A 19,243-nucleotide genomic window follows, 5' to 3' on the forward strand; every position below is an offset into this window, starting at 1 on the left:
GAAATTAAACAACTCAGTCTTGAACAACCATTGGGTCAAAAAATTTAAAAAAATTAATTAGAAAGTACTTTGAAACAAGCAATAAAAGCACAACATACCAAAACTTATCAGATATAACAAAAGTAGTACTGAGAGGCAAGTTCATAATAATAATTGCATACATTAAAAACAAACAAACAAAGATCTCAAATAAACAATATAACTTAATGCCAAGGACCTGGAGAAAGAAGAAAAAACTTAGCCCCAAATCAACAGAACTGAGGATTTAGCAGATTAGAGCAGAAATAAATACAATAGAAAAAGAAAAATTAAGAAAAAAGTCAATGTAATTAAGAATCAATTTTTGAAAAGGTAAACAAAGTTAATAAATTCTTAGTTAAACTAAAGAAAAAAAGAGAAGATTCAAATAAGTAGAATCATAAATGAAACAGATACATTATAATGGCAGCCACATAAACAAAAAAGCTCATGAGACAACTATGAAAAATTATATGCAACAAACTGCATAATCTAGAAAAAATGGATAAATTCCTTGAAACATAATAACATAAAGAAATAAAACTCATTGGTAAAGGTAAATATATAGACAAATTCAGAATGCATAGATTAAATCATAAAGAAATTTTAAAAATCTGAATTGACCTGTTACTAGTATGGAGAGTAAATCAATGATCAAAACCTCACAACAAAGAAATATCCAAGGCAAAATGGTGAACTTACCAATGTTAAAAAAAATAATTGATGCCAATCTTTCTCAGACTCTTCAAGAAAATTGAAATAAAGAGAAAATTCCCAATTAATTTTATGATGTTAGCATTACTTTGTTAGCAAAACCAGACAAGAAAACTATAAGTTAACATCTCTGATAAATATAGATGCAAAAATCCTCAACATAATACTAGGAAATCAAAGTTAATAGCACATTAAAAGGATTATACACCTTGACCAAGTGTGATTTCTCCCTGTAATTCAAAGCTGCTTTAACATGCAAAAACAATCAATATAATACACCATATTAATAAAATGAAGGATAAAATTACATGATGATCTCGATAGCTGCAGAAAAAATATTGACAAAATTTAATACACTTTTCATGATAAAAACACTCAACAAACTAAGAATAGAAGGAAAGTAACAATATAATAATATAATAACATGTATGAAAAGTCTATAGTTAACATCATATTCAATGGTGGAAAATTACAAGCTTTTCCTCTAAGATCAGAAATAAGTCAAAAATACCCATTTTTACCACTCTATTCAACGTAATAGTGAAAGTCCTAGCCCAAGCAATCAGGCAAGAAAAAGAAACAAAGAGTATATAAATCAGAAAGAAGTAAAATTGTCCCTGTTTGCAGATGACAATAATGTTATATATAGAAAACTCTAAGCAGTGGTGCCCAACCGTTTGTCACCGGGGCCTGGTGCTCCTGTGAGAATTTAATGCCTGATGATCTGAGGTGGATCTGAGGTGGAGCTGAGGCGGTGATGCTAGTGGTGGAGAGTGGCCGTAAATACAGATGAAGCTTCGCTTGCTTATGGCCGCTCACCTCATGCTGTGCAACCCCAGCTGGGGGTACGGGATTTGGAGACCTCTGCTCTAAAGATTTCATAAAACCTGTTAGAATTAAGAAATAAAATCAGTAAAATTACAGTATTCAAAAATCAACATACAAAAATCATTTGTGTTTCTATACACTATCAACAAACTATCTGAAAAAGAAATTAGGAAGAAAACCCCATTTAAATAACATGTCAAATAATAGGATGTGGTTCCATAGTATAACATCTGCTTTACACGCAGAAGGTCCTGGGTTAGCACCGCAGTGGAGCCACAGTCCATGGTCTACGGCCATGCCACCCTGAACAAGCCTGATGTCTGATCTCGGAAGCTAAGCAGGGTTGGGCCTGGTTAGTACTTGGATGGGAGACCACCTAGGAAGACAAGATGCTGTAGGCATAAATAATAATAAGAAAAAAAAAACTTGTAAAATAATAAAATATGGAAGAAATAAACTGAACCAAGGAGATTAAAAACTTGTATACTGAATTACAAAACACTGATGAAAGAGATTAAAGAATGCACAAAAGAATGGAAAAATATCCTAGGTTCATATTTTTTAAATGTCCATACTTTAAAAATAAATCTATAGATTCAATACAATCTCTATCAGATTTCTATGGCGTATTTAACAGAAATAAGAACAATTCTACTATTCATATGGAACCACAAAGTACCATGAATCCTGAGAAAGAAGAAGAAAGCTAGAGGCTTTACTCTTCATGATTTTGAAATATATTACAAAGCTACAGTTATGAAAACAGTATGATACTGGTATGAAGATAGATACATAGATCATTGGAACAGAATAGACAGTAGAAAGAAATACATCCAAACACGTATGGTCAACTAATCTGCAGGGGTGCCAAGAATACTCAGTGGGGAAATGATAGTCTTTTCAATAAATAGTATTGGAAAAACTGGATATCCGCATGTAAAAAGGAAAAAATGGAATTAGACCTTTATCTTACACTATACACAACAATCGAAATGGATTAAACACTTAAAAATAATATGAAAAAATGTAAAACTCCTAGAAGAAAACATAGGAGAAAAGCTTCATGACATTGGTCTCGGCAATGATTCCATGAATAAGACCAAAAACACAGGCAATAAAAACAAAAATTAAATGTGTGGGACTATATCAAACTATAAATCTTCTGCACAACAAAGAAAATAATCAAAAAAAGAAAAAGCAAACTAGGGAATGGGAGAAAATATTTTCAAACCTTTTATCTGACAAGGGGTTAATCTCCAAAAATATAAGAAACTCCTATAATTGAATAACCCACGTGCAGGATTTTGTGTGACCATAACTTTCACCTCTTTTGGGTAAATACAAAGGGGAGCAATTGCTGGGTTGTATGGTTAGAGTATGTTTAGTTTTATAAGAAACTGCCAAACTGTCCTTTAAGGTGACTGTATGTACCATGTTGTATTCCCACCACGAATGAATGAGAGTTCCTATTGTTCTACATCCTCACAAGCATTTGTTGTTTTCACTGTTTTAGATTTTGGACTGTCTAATAGTCATAAAGTGGTATCTCGTTGTTTTGCAATTAGTTTTTTATAGTCATATACTTTATGTATTCTTGACTGCCTGCAATGTTTTATAGAACTTTTATTTTGTATTTTATATTTCTAAAAAAAGTATTTCAAACTACTTTTTTTCAAACTGCATATATATGGCCCCCCTCACATCACCCACTCAAAGATATTCTCATTCTTTTCCTGGGTATAAGACTGCCTCTTCTCTAGCCTGTATTATTAGAAACAAGCAACAAGAAAAAAGGTTCAAAGAAAAAAATATATAGTTCAATTAGATACTCTATCACTAGCAAAACTGTTGAGGTTTTCTCAGTATTGGCTCGCTTGTCTTCGCCAACCTATTGGCTTTTTCCTGGTGAATTTCATAGCTTTATTCTATGTACTAGTCTATTCTTAGACACTTGTTCTGAGCACTAAATACTCTAGATGGCTCTTAATTGATCTTTGCTTAAACCATTTATCTTACTGATACAATTTCTAAGCCTCTTCTTACTTTTATTTCTCTACTAATTATATCGAGTAGATCTGAATTATCTTTTAAAAGGAATAAATGTAATATCATTGCATTTCCTGATAGCTATTCCCATTGCACTCATTACATTATTACTTCTGGATGAATGAGCTTTATTTTAGTGTGTGAATTTTAAAGAGGCCATTTTCTTCCCTTTTGCGCTGAACCAAGTAGCAAGATACAGGCCAACGAAGTTAAAGATTTAATAAAATAATGAAACAAACAAAAATTTTTATCTTTTTCAAAGTCCCTGCATTAGACACTGAATGTATATTACAGTGTGGAGGACTCAGCTCTTACAACTTCAACTTTTTTCTTGTAATATTTTCTCTAATATTAGATTGGAAACATAGACTCCATTTGTATGGAGTAATTTCAGATATGTTTGGTAATTATATTTTTACTTTATTTTTTTTTTCTAAGAATATGTGACTACAAAAATACCCTTGTGGTACATGGTCTAAAATCTCTGAAGGTTTACCTGGATCCACTCTGCTCCTTTCTGCCACAAGGAAATGACTGGAAAATATAATAAATTTAAAGAAGAAAAGGAGGTTAAAAACCATGATAGACATCTATGTGTCTACTAAGGTGAATGAAAATGTAGTGCAGTAAATTATGTGCTGGAGCTCACAACTGACTGGGTTCTACATGACCAAATATAAGCAAAGATGGCCAGGATCTGAAGTACATGACCCTTGCCAGGAAATGGAGACAGTCTTAGCTATGAACATAGTCTTGGACACGGGACTTAGCAATAAAGGTTTCCAAGATAAGAATTGATTAATTGGGTATTGTAAAAAGTAGGATTCTGAGTCACGTAGTGATTTGGGAACTTTTATGATTTAGCTAGAAGCTAAAATTGTTCTTGAATTCTTTGAATGGAGAAAAGAATTATAAATACTGATCTATGCTGAAAAATAAAAACTTGGTTGTCAGATTTATATCTCTGCAATAAGTTTTGAAGGGTTATTTGTAGATAAAAATTACTTGCAGATATCCAGACTTCATAAGTTTGTTATTTGCCTGTGAAATACAACCATCAATCACTTTTCTAATTGATAGTCAGCAGAAAACACTATCCAGTCTGGAGTTTATAGGTGTCAGCTAGATGAGTTTCTGAGTTTTATTGGTTAGGCATTAGAGCTTCGATATGATATATCTATCTCCTTCCTCTCTTTTAGGCTTCAGGATAATTAATATATAGACTTACATAAATTCTTTATTTTTTCATATGCAAAATAGATGTATTACTTTCTTAACACTAAAGAAAATCATAAAACAAATTTAAAATGAAAATATGAAAATAAAAAGAGCATAAGACAAACAAACAGCAGAATATCACCAGAATTATAGGTCAAAATTAATAAACTAGATCAGAGAATTGCTCATCATAAAAAAAGTGAGGTTTTAAACCAAAATATTGTCATGAATCTTAGTAAATCAAAAAGAATCAAGAGTACAGAGAAATGTAAACTATTGAAAAAATATTAGAATATTAGAATTAGAATTTAAGAAAGAGTATATTAGAACATAAATGTAAAGAAGAAGAAATAGGAATGAAATTAGATAAATTTTAATGCAATAATTTAGGTTAATTGATTACCTTGTGACCTCAGGTCCCTAATTGTTTCAAAATTCTAATTTTATAATTTGCTCAGCAGAAGAGGAGGTAGTTTTACCAGAGAGAAACTGGTGGCGATGGTGAAAAATACCAAGACCAAGAAGAGTAATCACTAAATTTTGGTTGATAAACTGTGAGAGATTAATGTTAGGAAAATGAAATGAATGAAATTCAGAATATAATAATCCCGGAGTTGAAATGGCAATGGTTTAAAGGAAAGAACAAAGTCATAGTTAAAATATACGTAACACATCTCACCTATCTATAGGCTATAGTATACCTAGTGGTTAAGAGCCTGGATTCAAAACCGGATAGCCTGGTTTTGAGTCATGACTCTCCTTTCTACCAGCCATGTTATCTTGGGCAAGTTTCTTCTCTATGCATTGGTTTTTCATCTTAAAATGGGAAAGTTAATACTATCTACTTCACAAGACTGTTATAAACATTGCGAGTTCACCCATAAGATATGTCACTACATTTAAATACTTACAAAGTGTCTGCCATTTATTTTGTTTTCATAATCATTTAAATATATCTACTTAAAAAAAAAAAAACACTAATGTAGAAACTTAGAGAAGTGGCTTCCTCAGAGTAAATCAACTTTAAATAATGGAACTTGGACTGAAAACTCTGTGCTCTTAATCTCCAGAAAACTGATTCCACTCTAGGCAGTTTTGCTCTGGTCACTTTTTGGTCATTTTCCAAATCTTTAAAATCAGGGCATTAGTTAATTATGTTCTGTATTCACTTCTAGCAATAAAATTATGTGATCTAAATACAACATAAATTTACAGACTGAATGAGCTTAGATTTAATTTTCTGTGGTAATTCACTTTTAAATTTTATATACCTAACCATATGCTTATATAAGGTAAATAATTTTCTTTTGTTCAAAATCAGAGGAAATATGGGTAGTTCAATGCTCTAATCATGATCCAAAGAGCTCCTATTTAAACCTAAAATCATCTTTTTATACCTTGCTCATATCCTGCCTGCCCTAAGAGAAAATTCAGTTGATGTAACCTGTCACGCGAGGAAAATAAACTATAGATTTTTACCAGCATCCAACAGCTAATATCCTTAAAATAAATAGTGCATAAGCCTTTTCTTCATGTTTATGCTTAAGGCAGCCTTATTGGCTACTCTTCTGTAAGACATATTTTATTCCATATTTTAAATTTTAAAATAACAGTCTACTAGCTGTCAATAGATATAGTTTATGTTCTGCACCAAGCAACCATAAAACAAGTATATTTTGATTAAAGAAAAAGATAAAAACTTAGCATAAAGCTTAGTTAATTACTACTGTGGCAGTAAATATGCATGATTTATGATAGAATTTCAAATGAAGTGTTTTAAATTGATCAGAATTCAAAGTTTTCACTCCATCTGTATAATATCCAGCTCTAGAACTCTCCTATGCAATACAGTAGAGTATGAATGAATAGATCTTGAAGTCAACATTACCCATGTAAATACTATATCATCAACAATCGTTAAATCCTTTATCAATATAAGGACTTCAATTCCTCCTCCAAGTACTCAAATTTAGCATTTTACATTTTATATCTATAGGCTGAAAATTTACAGTTATATAATTAAATATAGTAAAATTACTTAAATCCCATTAAATCAATTTGAAAGTAGAACACTAAAGGCAAGGCTGATTAGAGCTCTTAACCTACTGGGTGCCACTATTTGAATAGCCATTCACCAAAGGAAAAAAAAGAAACAATACAAAATATGAATCAAACGTGGAAGATTTTTAGAGCATTATTTTAAAATTTACTACATGTTTTACACTTTTTTTGCAATAAGTTGTCATCTGAATTAAAGTTCAGGATGATGCAAAGAGCATTTTATTATCATGGGCATTATCAAATAAGACCCCAACAATAGTGAAGGATAGAAGAATATGCCACCCCAAAATATTCCACTTTAACATAGAAATTATTTTGAGCTGAAGGCATTTCAGAAGAAGCAGATACAAGGGAAGCTCCCTGCTTCCCTCTATTTGCCTAAGAGCAGGATAAAAATTTGTAAAGGTGTCCCCCTTCCTTCTTTCCCAGAGACAACTCTAGACCTTTATTAGCCCAGACACAGCACTAGAGGAAACTTTGCTAAAATTAGCCCTTTTCTACCATTAGTTTCCCCATATATTTGCCTTCCCACACTTTGCTGTCCCTAGATCAAACTTCTTTTTTTTGTTACTTCTCTAAAAAATTATTGTTCTTTTGTTAAGATGCTTATGTAAGTTCAAATTCTAACCACCCTTTAGAATTACTCATCACTGAGTGTGCCCATGTGTCTGCATGCTCATGTTAATAAACTTCTGTTTGGTTTTCTCTTGTTAATTTGCCTTTTGTCAGTATAATTGTTAAGACCCCAACAAGAGAACCTATGATGATAGAGGAAAAAGATACCGCCACTCCTCTGAAACAATGGTAATGAAAACAAAAAGGCTGGGGATAGTAAATCTATGTTTTTAACTTTGATTCATGTGCTAGGAGGGAGGAAGAGAATCCCCGTCTCCCGCCCCAAAGCAGGCAGAAATGAAGGGAAGAAATCAATAATTTAGATAAAAACAATAAAAAAGTGAGTAAAACTATCCTAAATGCTGGCTTCTTGAAAGATTTATAAAATAGATGTATTAATAGATTGACTAGTTGAGGAAAAAAAAAAGAAGAGAGAATATGCAAATAAACAAATAGAGGATTCACTCATTTATTCATTTATTCAGTTATTAGTTGAGCACATATACTGTGCCAGGCACTCTTCTATATGGTAGGTATGTGGCAGTAGAAAAAATAATACACCAAACTTCATGCCCTCAAGAAACTTAAATTGGAGTAGGCAGAGACAAAATTAAACAAACAAACAACAACCATGCAGTATATTAGAGGAGATGAGTGTAATGATGCAAAGTAAAGCAGGAAGCGGGAGGGAGGGCTAGTTAACAATTGTGTTTCTAAATCGGATGATCCAAGAAGGGCCAGTGAGGGAGTGATATTTGAGTAAACACTTGAATGAAGTAAGAAAGTGAGTCGAGTAGATATCTGAAGGAAGAGTGTTTCAGGAAGAGGAAAAAGTAATGCAGAATAAATTAGAGGAAATGACCAGAGATAGAATTATAGATAAAAATAATAAAAGCATATTATGAACAAATATATACCAGTGACGTTCTAGTGAGATAGATGTATTTCTAGACATTGTTGAAACTAGTTGGAATAGATAGATTTCTAGAAAAATATAAAATGTCCCTAATATGTAAGACTGAAAACTCAGAGCAGGTCAATGCATTAAAATAACTAAAAGAACTTTCTCCATGAAAGCAGAAGCCAAAATGGTATTATAGGTAATGTCTACCAAATGCTCAAGGAATATTTGTATTGGTTTGCTATGGCTGCCATAACAGAATATGACAGACTAGGTGGCTTCAACAACAAAATTTATTTTTTATAATTCTGGAGTCAGGAAGTCCAAGATCAAGGTATTGCCAGATTTGATTTCTCCTCAGCCCTCTCTCCTTGGCTTGCAGATAATCATCTTCTTTTTGCATCCTCACGTGACCTTTTCTCTCTGTACACACACACAGTCCTGATGTTTCTTCTTCTTTTCTTCTTTCTTCATCTTCTTATAAGGGCACCAGTCCTATCAGATTGATGCCCCATCCTTATAGCCTCATTTAATCTAAATTACCTCTTTGAAGACCCCATCATCAAATACATTCACATTAGGGGTTAGAGTTTCATCATATGAATTGAGGACACACAATTAGTTCATAACAATATATATTTCCTACATTTAAAAAGTTATTCTCTTAAACTATAAAAAAGAGAACTTTACCCAAGTTATTTTATAAACTATGTACTTTTTAAAAAAAATAATTAATTAATTTATTTTTTGGGTGACGTTTGTTAATGAAATACAATAAGTTTCAGGTATGCAATTTAACAGTAGGGCATATATATGTTGCATTGTGTGTTCCCCTCCCATAATTAGATTTCTTTCCATCACCACATATTTGACCTCTTTTATTCCACCTACCTCCCCCTTCCTCCCTTTTCCCCTATCCTCTGGTAACCACTAATCTATTATCCATGTCCATGAGTCTCTGTTTGTTTGTTTGTTGCTTTTAAGTTTATATCTCACATATAAGTGATATCATGTGATTTTCAACTTTTTTTCTCTGGCTTATTTCGCTTAGCATGATTATCTCGAGGTCTATCCATGTTGTCGCAAATGGCAGTATTTCATCTCTTCTTATGGCTGAGTAATATTCCATTGTGTATATGTACTACAAGATACAGCATCCACTTATGATCAAAACACTTAACAAAATCAGTATAGAAGGAAAGTACTTTAATATAATAAAGGCCATATATGACAAACATTCAGCCAACATTATACTTAAGGGTGAAAACTAAAACCCTTCTCTCTAAGATCAGAAATAAGATAAGGCTGTTCAGTATTGCCACTGTTATTCAATATAACATTGGAGGCCTTAGCAAGTGTAATCAGGCAAGAGAAAGACATAAAAGGCATTCAAATAAGAAACGAAGAAGTCATATTTTCATTATTTATGAATGACATGAAACTATGTACTTTTGATTCCCAAACTGGATAGTAAAAATTAAAAAAATCAAAATGCTTTTCTGTATTACTTACAAAATATTTGAAAAATTTCTAAATAAGATATTACAAATGCTATTCTACTGAATATTCAAAAGTCACCTTTATGATCAATTAAGAGTTATCTCAGCAATGTAAGAATGATTCAGCATTAGAAAACTCATCACTACATTTTATCATATTAATAAGCTTAGAGAGAAAAATCATATGATCATCCAATCCTGAAGAAAAATTATTTTATAAATGTCAATATGTGTTTATGAACAAGTTTCTTAGATAACTGGAAATATTTGAGAGCAGTTAATGTCAGGCACCCATTTAAGAGAGAAAGTTTAGATACCTTCCTTTAATATCATGAATAAAACAATGGTGTTACTCTCACCACTTCTATTCAACATAGGAAAAAGTTCCATAAAAAGCTGTAAGGAAATAAAAATAAGTATAGTAAACTTGTTATTACAATAAAAGTAATTATTAGAAACCCAGATAAAGCAACAAAATCCATAATCAAATAATTAGAATAAATATCACCAAGATTGCCAGATACAAATCAATCTATAAGCATCAATATTTATTCTACATTTGCAATAACCAACCACAGAATATATTACATAATAAAATGTTTTCACACTATCAAATAAACTTATATAGTATCTAGGAAATACCAGAGATTACATATACTTCTATGGAGAAAATTTTAGAACTCTATTAATGGATATAGAGAGATAATTCTCTCCAAATTAATTTTATCAATTAAAAGCAATTCTAATAAAAAATCAGCTGAGTGTTTTTGGAAATTATTAATTTAGTCTAAAAATTTATCAGGAAAAAGAAAATTCTACGTGTAAATAAGGCAATTATGAAAGAAGATAAAAAAGAACAACTCGGCCTAAAATTGTTAAAATAGACTGTTACAAAGTCATATGAATAGGAAAAAAGTATTATATTAGTATAAAAACAATAAGAACAAATAGATCAATGAAATGAAGTAGATAGTTCAGAGACAGCTGAGCAGAGACCTTTTATATTGAAACCTTATTCAATAAAGTTATCAACACAAAGCTGTAGAAAGAACAAATTGTTGAGAATATAATGCCCAGGATTAGACCTGAGGAAATATAAAGATGGAGTATGTGATAGAATAATGACCTTTGAAGATGCCCATGCCATAATCGCTGAAATCTGAGAATATATTACCTTACATGGCAAAGAGACTTTGACTTTTGATTAAGTTAAGAGTCTTGAGATGGAGACATCATCTTGGACTACCCAGGTGGCCCCAATGTAATCACAGGGTCTATAAAATGTGGAAGAGAGAGAAAGAAGGTTAGAGTCAGATTGATATTTGAAGCTGCCACACTGCTGGCTTTGAAACTGGAGAAAGAGATTAAGAGCCAAGAAATGTAGAAGGCATTTAGGAGCTGGAAAAGACAAGGGAGCAGATTTACCTTATTCCAGAAAAGATGTAGCTCTGTCACACCTTGATTTTAGCCCAGTGAAAACCATTTCAGACTTCTGACCTCTAGAACTTTAAGATACTAAAATCTCGTATTGCTTAAAGCCACCAAGTTTGCGATGATTTTGTTACAGTAACTAATACAGAAGGAAACTAACACACAAGGCTACTTCTTAAAATGAAGAAAACTGCTTGAGTGATGATGAGAATCAGTTATATTATGTTTACTATAAATATAGATATAAAATAGAAAGTTTAATATATGCATCTATATCTTAAAGGAGAATCAAGTTTAAAAATACAAATATAATAAGAGAAATACATACAAATTTTATTGATGTGTGCAGTGTACATACATGGGGGAGCAACTCAGCTGTGAGTAACTCAAAGGGTTGATTAGAAGTTGGAGCTTGTATAGTATCTTGACAAAGGGTGATAAATGTGTAGAGAAATGAGTAGACAAAAGAAAGAGGCTTTAGGTTTTAGAGGTGGCCAACTATGGGAAGGTAAATATATGGGAGAAACTGACTGAAGATAAGCATTATATTAGTAAAGTTTGCTATAGATTCTTCTTGATGCTATCTTTGGGCTGATAAGAGCCTCCAATGATTAAGAGTTGTTTTGCCCTTCTTGGTACGAGACAGAGGAGGGCAGAGAGCTTTTTCTCCTTCAGCTGGGTCTCATCTGCCTTTGGCTCAAAATAATCTTTATGCCAAAGTGACATATTTTGGGACAGCTTATTCTGATTCCCTACATTAGGAAGAGAGAGTGGTCCAGGATAAAGTCTTGGGACTTTTTAACATTTAGAGGTCAAGTGTAAAAGGAACAGAAAAAGAAAACAGAGAGTTACCTGGAAAACGAAGAGAAAATAACTTCATGAAGAAGGAAGGGTTCAAAAGCATTGAATGATGCTGTGAGGTTTCATAAGAGAAATAGAAGATACTTTTGGACTTAAAACAAGGAAATTGTTCCTGACTTTTATAAAACAGTTTTTTTTTAAGAATGGTTTTGGGAGCTAGATCCAATTTGCAGTGAATGGAAGGTGGACACTTAGAATGTGCTAGTGCGGCCATCTCTTGAGAGATTTCTGTGTGAATAAAAATAGCAAGTAGGATTCAGAAAAATGACATAGTAATTAAAGAGTGATGTGGGTTCATCTTCCCTTTTAAGGGAAGATACTTGTATTTTTAAAAAGCACTGTAGATGCAATGTGGATAATAGGTTTTATGGAGTTGTCAAAAATATTTTGACAAAAAACATAAAAATGTGGGGTGAATAGCTGGAAACCACAGTATTGTGGAAAAAGATATAAATGGAGATATTTCAAAATGAAGTCACAGATGCCATCCCAGAGGAATTGCCTTGCACATTTTACTCCTCAAACCTCTGGAATGTTTGAGCTGGGCAAAATAAACTTTGAGCTGGTCCAAACCAAAACTGTATTCCAAACAACTATCATACTAACAGTAAGGCAGACATCCTGACAATGAGCACTGAAAATTTAGAACATTCTTTAGAATTAGCACCACCATGTATAGCTAAGGAATAACTTAGCTTATCAGCACCAATAGAAATTTCTTCCTTCGATTCATGTAATTATTTCCCTTCCCTTTCTCATAAAAACTCCTTGCCTTCACCCCATAATTGGAACACTATTTGAGTTTCTGCCTAAATCAGGGCTTCCCAAAATTGCAGTTCTTTTTTATTTGACTTTTGATCTACAACACTTTTTGCCTCTCACTTTAGCTTCTTATTTTTAAGTTAACAGTATCATCTTGGTGAAAATTGATGGTGACATTCAGTAAGATGCAGGTAGCACTAAAATTGGAGAGAAATGGGCAGGAGACAGAAAAAGGCTTTAGTAACTAATGAGATTTTTAGAACGAGGAAATTATGATGACTCTGTTTCTGGCCTGGGCAATTCGGTTTATGATGATGCCATTTATTTAGGAAGAGAATCATAGCAAAGGAAGTATTGGGTGAAATAGGGGGAATTTATTTTGGATCAGAAAGATAAAATATTATCACTTCAGGATAAAAGTTACCTTCTGCCACTTACCTACTGTGTATCTTTTTAGTTATAAATATTGATGTTTGCATTCTATAGGGGCCTCTGTGCTGACCTAAATCTAAGGCTGTGGTTGTCAATCTTTGCTGTTGGGTATACAGAAAATCTGAATACTTACAAATTAAAAGTAACAAAAAAAAAATATTAGAAAATAAAATAATTATATTAAAATTAAAAAAATGTACAGAAATTCAAGACTGCCTTATGTCAAAGGAAGTTATTAATTGATGGTACTATAAATATACTCTTTATTATTAAAATATTATTTTAAATATCTGAGAATTTATAATGTCAACAGATATAAATGCTGATGTCCCAAGTACTTCATGTAAGATTACATAATGTTCTATAAAATTTGGTATAGCACCAGTATAATAAGGTCATTTAAGAGCTTTAGTAAATATATTTTTAATGACTTTTTGTCTCTTACATTAATACATATACCTGGCTATTAAGTTTAATTGTAAAGTCAAAGAAAATAAATCAAAAATTGCCCCATACTAAAGTTAAGATTTAAAGGTGAGTGATAGTCTCAATTTTAACCATTTTTTTACAGCTAAATGTTGGGCATGAAGTGCACAACTTAAAATGTGATTTCTTTTACAAGAAAGAAGGTTAAATTAGGAGTCAGGAGGGAAGAGCTGTTTTCCTATTCGTTTTACTATGAGAAAGTATTAATCCCTATGACACACAATTTGAGCAGTGTGAATAAAAATATATGTCCCTTTGCTCTCTTTAATGCTGGTAATTTGCATTGCTGCCAGGAAAGAGGTTTAGGGGTTTTATTTCAACCATTTAACATCATAGTAGCCAAATCTAGTCCTCAAAATAATTAAAATAGACTGAATTGCGTTTGCCTACAGAAAACTGGAATTTGCGTACATTGTAGAGATTCCTTCTACATTTTTTCCCTACAATTATGAAAGTCATGTCTTACTTTGTTAAAAATTTTGAAAATTAAAAACAAGTAGAATTAAGGCAAAAAATGATGTGTAATTTCTAATTCTGCCATCCTGAGATGCTGGTTAATTTCTTCTTCTTTTTTCCTTTTCAAATGATTAAAATTAGAATATATATGTTTATATATATATATATATATATATGCACTTTTGAATTATTTATTTTCCATTTAACAGTATATCATGAATACTTACTACTTTCATAAAACTTCTTAGAAGAGCATAGTTTTTAATTATTGCAACATATTCACATCTTTGGAAATAACAATTTAACTAGCATTTGCTAAATTTGCTATTAATTGTTAACTTTTACAAATAATATTTTAGTAAATAATTATATTAAAATGTTTGCTTAAATCAATTTTCTGGTGATGAATTTCTGGATAGTGATAGATTTCTTAATGAATGGTGTTATATTCTCCAAGTCCAATAAAGAGAAATTAGAAGAATGTAAACATTTAAAGTATTTAGGTATATATTGCTCCTTTGAGATATAACATATGTTAATTCTTATAAAACTCATAAAACAGTTTTTGTCCTGTGTTTTCGAGTTTCTAACGCTTACTAAGGAGGACAAATCAATTCAATACAAAAAAATATGTTAAACTTAGGAGTAAAAAAAAAAATACAAAGCCCATTGGGAGAGAGGCTTTTAATGGTGTTGTGATCATAAAAGAATTAGACCAGTGAGCTGCAGGCTCCTATTTCTAGAGTCTAAAACAGAAGCAGTCTAAGGAATGGAAGTGCAGTGGCGTAGAGGCGTAGACTGAGTCATGAGCTGGATGAAACTGCTGTAGGGCACATTCTGTTCATTCAAGTGGTACTTTGAAGTAAGATTCCTCTTAAAATGTTAGTGAAGTTTAAGTTCCAGCAAATAAATTATTTCACAGAATTATTAGCTTAATATCTATTACCAGCTATCAGCCATCTTGATTCAGTCTGTGAGAATATCTGTGGCACAAAGAATTGAGCATTAGGGCTTCAGATTTTTGGCATAGTCCTTTCTTTGTCCACTCTATTGCCAGTAGACAGGTCTATGCTTACAAAGTTTGATGGTTAAAAATAATTAAGTCAGTCTGTGTAGAAGGATTAAGATACATTATTTCTCAAAATAGATTTCTAGCTGTCTGGAATGGGCTGGAATTAGAATATTAGAGTATAAACATATTAAGGTATTTAGTATTTCTAAAGTATTAATTTTACTCTAATATTTAAATAGATATTTTTTGGTTAAGTGCAGAAAAACAAAAAGTGAAAAGATTCCTCATGATCCCACACCTTCAATATATCTTCAATATACTGCCAATATTTTGATGTATAATTTTTCTAGTCTTTCTCCACCCTCCCCCCCCGCCGACTCCCCCAAGTCTTTTAAGTAGACATTCGATTATTCACCTAAGGATTTGTTATGCCGTGGTAAAAAAAATATGAAAATAGGTCAACAATTTTTTCTTCCTCATATTACATGTCTATTGTAGATCAGTTGGCACTATATCTTCGATATCTTTAGTTTAGAATTCAGGCTGATGAGCAGTGTCATACGGGTTGGTGCTGCTCTTCTGGCAGGGGGACAAGAGAGAGAGAAGAAACATAACTAGTCTCTTCCAACTTCTGCTTAGAAGTGACTCATGTCACCTCTCCTTGCATTTCATTGGCTAAATCAAGTCATATGGCTAAAGAGGTAACATAGAGTATGGTCAAGCTATCGTGTAGATGTAGTGATTTATAAATTAATGCTTTATCCAGGGGTTTTTGAGCAGCTTTATTGTGATTGATTGTTCAAGGACAGTAGCAGCAGAGATATTTCTGTTTAATAATGAATCGCCAAAGCCAGACAGTCCTTTACAGTATTCTTTTATGTTCACATTCACTTTGAAACTTTATATTCTTTGTAAATAGCACAATAATAGGACTTTAGGATCAATTAACATGAATAAAGTAAATTTCAATGTACAATATATTAATTTCTAAAAATAATTTTACCAAAGTAATACTGATTTTTTCTTTTGATTACTTCATTTTTAATAAAAACATTAAAAAAAAGAAGATTAATCTTGGAGTATAAGTCTAAATCATCAGCAAAAAGACTAAGTAAGAGAAACAAATATGTCCATAGTCTCAACGTTTTATATGTGTTTTTCTACATCAAGTAGTGGGGAGAAAGATGTAAGCCATTCTGAAAGGATTTACATTAGCTGTAGATGAAGGGTATGAGAGAAGGTGAAGCAGTTCTGGGGTTGGTGCAGCAGAATCTGCAAGGAAGAAGTATCCGCTCCTGTGGATTAGTTCTGGCAGCAGATTGGAAAGCCCATGTGTAAATGAAAAGCAGAGGCTCCTGGGTTTCTATGGCTTGGGGCTGTTCTCTCTTTTGGATAATCTCAGAAATAACCACATCTTAAATTCCAACAGATACACAGGAATGTGAGCGGTCTTTCATCAGAGCTGGTCCACAGCTATTAACAGGCTAACTATTCTGTCTCTTTCACTATCTGGCTGCTATAGTTTAATTTAGAACATCTCAAAATTTTTTTTTCTTGTTGCCTTTTATGATGGTTTTCAGAACTGTGGATTCAAGCAACTACAACACAAATTATATTTGAAGAGCTAGAGACAGATTTCCTCAAATACACGTTGCAGATCCAAGTTGGAATTTAGATATCTTAGAATTTTAAAATCTATCTCTAGTTTAGTGTTTACTTGTGTTTAAATGAATTTCTTTTACATTAATTATTAGCTATAATTTATAATTTAAAATCCAATTTTAAATCAAAATTTAAATTAATTTAAATAACGAAACTTTTCTTCCAATTTTTCTACACTTGAAACAGGCTAGACCATTCCCTGGAGAGCATATTAAATAAATTAATAGTTGAAATACATTCTAGCAGGGCAGTCAAATGGAGAATTAGAAAGTGTTTGAGATTCCTTCTAGAATTCCAATCTTACACATCTCAGAAGATTATTCTATAATCTACTTAGATTCTATTGCAGCAATGTTGTCTTTTGTTTTCTGTTCATAAACCTTCTTATAAGTTCCCAATTTATGCCAAGACTGCAAATTAGTGCAAGCTGTAGCCTGCTTCCAGCAAATCAACACCTAGGGAAACTATTGAGGAAAACACAATATGGTCTCATAAAAATGGGAGAAATTCCTAGAGGGGGAAAAGACTACTTCGAAGTGGTGCGTGGCAAGGCAGATAGATGACTATTGCCTGCGGCAAAGGGCGTTGGCTCAACTGTTACAGCACAAATTAGAAAATATCAATTTAAATAATATCTTCGTTTCCCCCTTGCCTTCCTTCTTGTCACGGAATTTGGCAATGGTCATCAAAACTTCTAAAGGATAGGATCTCAATTGGCCCACACCCCTTTTGGACATTGCCCCAGGTATAAAATCAAGGCCAGGCAAAACCTTGATAGAGTGGAGATTTGGGGAAACTAACTGTGAGCACTGACCAGCTTTTACTTTTCTTTTTATTCCCAGCCATTTCCCTCCAAACTTCCAGGGCTGATGGAAGACAGTCTAGAGAGATGCCTTTTCCTTGGTGTTTGAAGGTAGAACATTGACCTGAAACCAAATGGGAGTGGTTAATTCTGGCTATAGCAACTTGAGTTTGTCACCTGAAAGCCCATTCTTTCATCTACACTTAATCTCAGAAGACTGATCTAGGCTCTTTCTTCTGCTCCTCCTTCATTCATATTAAGAGATAACATATCCCTTTAGGGATCAGCCAAAATAGTAATAATAATAATAAAAGCTAAAATAATCGGATTTAATTTTTTAAATTAAAAACTATAAGAATATAAAATCTTCAAATTAAAAACTACAAATTGGTCAACATATTAGCAGAAGTATTAAAATTGATGTTAGAATTTGAAATAGACTTAGTAAATATGCAAACAGAGACAGGGAAGATATTATCAATATGAAGCAAGAACAAGATGTGATAAAAAAATCAGGAAAAACTATTAGATATGAAAAAGTTGAAATAACAGAATAATAGATGGATTAATTAAAAGAATGAATACCACTGAAGAATGAATTCATCAATTATAAGATAGTTTCCTAGAAGGAAACAAATATGATAGAATAACTGATAAATATGGAAAATAGAAGGTGGACAAATATTCAGACAATGGGAATTTTTGAAAAAGAAAAAATAAAAATAGTCCAGGTAAATTTCTAAGAATTAAAAGAAAAAAAGTCTTTAAAACTGAAACATCCAATGCAGTGTCAAATGATAGACTCTTAACTTTTTGTAACTCTTTGGATAAAATGGCCTGTTGAACTTGTCCTCTGAGTCACTGGATACTAGAGTTAAAAATCACAGTGAGTGTGCTACAGTAATGATGTCATGCTACTCAGCTCTTTAAAGAAAGGTCAGGATGAATTAAGGATCAGAGTCACCCAGATGAAAAACAGAGGTTGGCTTATAAATCCAGATAAAATTTAAAGTCCAGCCCAAACTGTGAGATTTCTAAGAATTACAAGAACTGCAGCAACCAAAGGTGATCATTTCATTGTGAGAAATAAATTAATAGCACTCCCATACACTGATAATAGACAAGAAACTTAGAGACTAGCAGGACAAGTGGGGTTTTGGTGGAATTATGTTTATTTGTTAATACTATTGGTCCAGTTCACAAAGTTACCAGGAACAATTCTGAATTTGAGGGGGCTTTAGTAGAAACAAGTTTTTAAGATATCAAGGGTGGTGGAACAGATATTTTCACTAAATATTTGTGATCCATCTCCTCAGATAATCCTTGAAGTGTCTGTAACCAGTACATATGCAGATTGCAGGAATTTTCAGATATTGAATAGGGTTAGTTAGGGAAGTTCTTTTGTAGTTTGGCTCAAAAGCTGCCTGAGCTGTTTTTCA

The 19,243-nt window shown here is 32.3% G+C and overlaps 1 pseudogene; it reads left to right on the plus strand.

Moving 5' to 3' along the window:
- Positions 1–1,845: 1,845 nt before the first annotated feature.
- Positions 1,846–1,961, plus strand: LOC120583901 (uncharacterized; annotated as a pseudogene).
- Positions 1,962–19,243: the final 17,282 nt, after the last annotated feature.

Source organism: Pteropus medius, unplaced genomic scaffold (genome assembly GCF_902729225.1).
Source record: "Pteropus medius unplaced genomic scaffold, Ma_sr-lr_union100, whole genome shotgun sequence".
NCBI lineage: Eukaryota > Metazoa > Chordata > Mammalia > Chiroptera > Pteropodidae > Pteropus > Pteropus medius.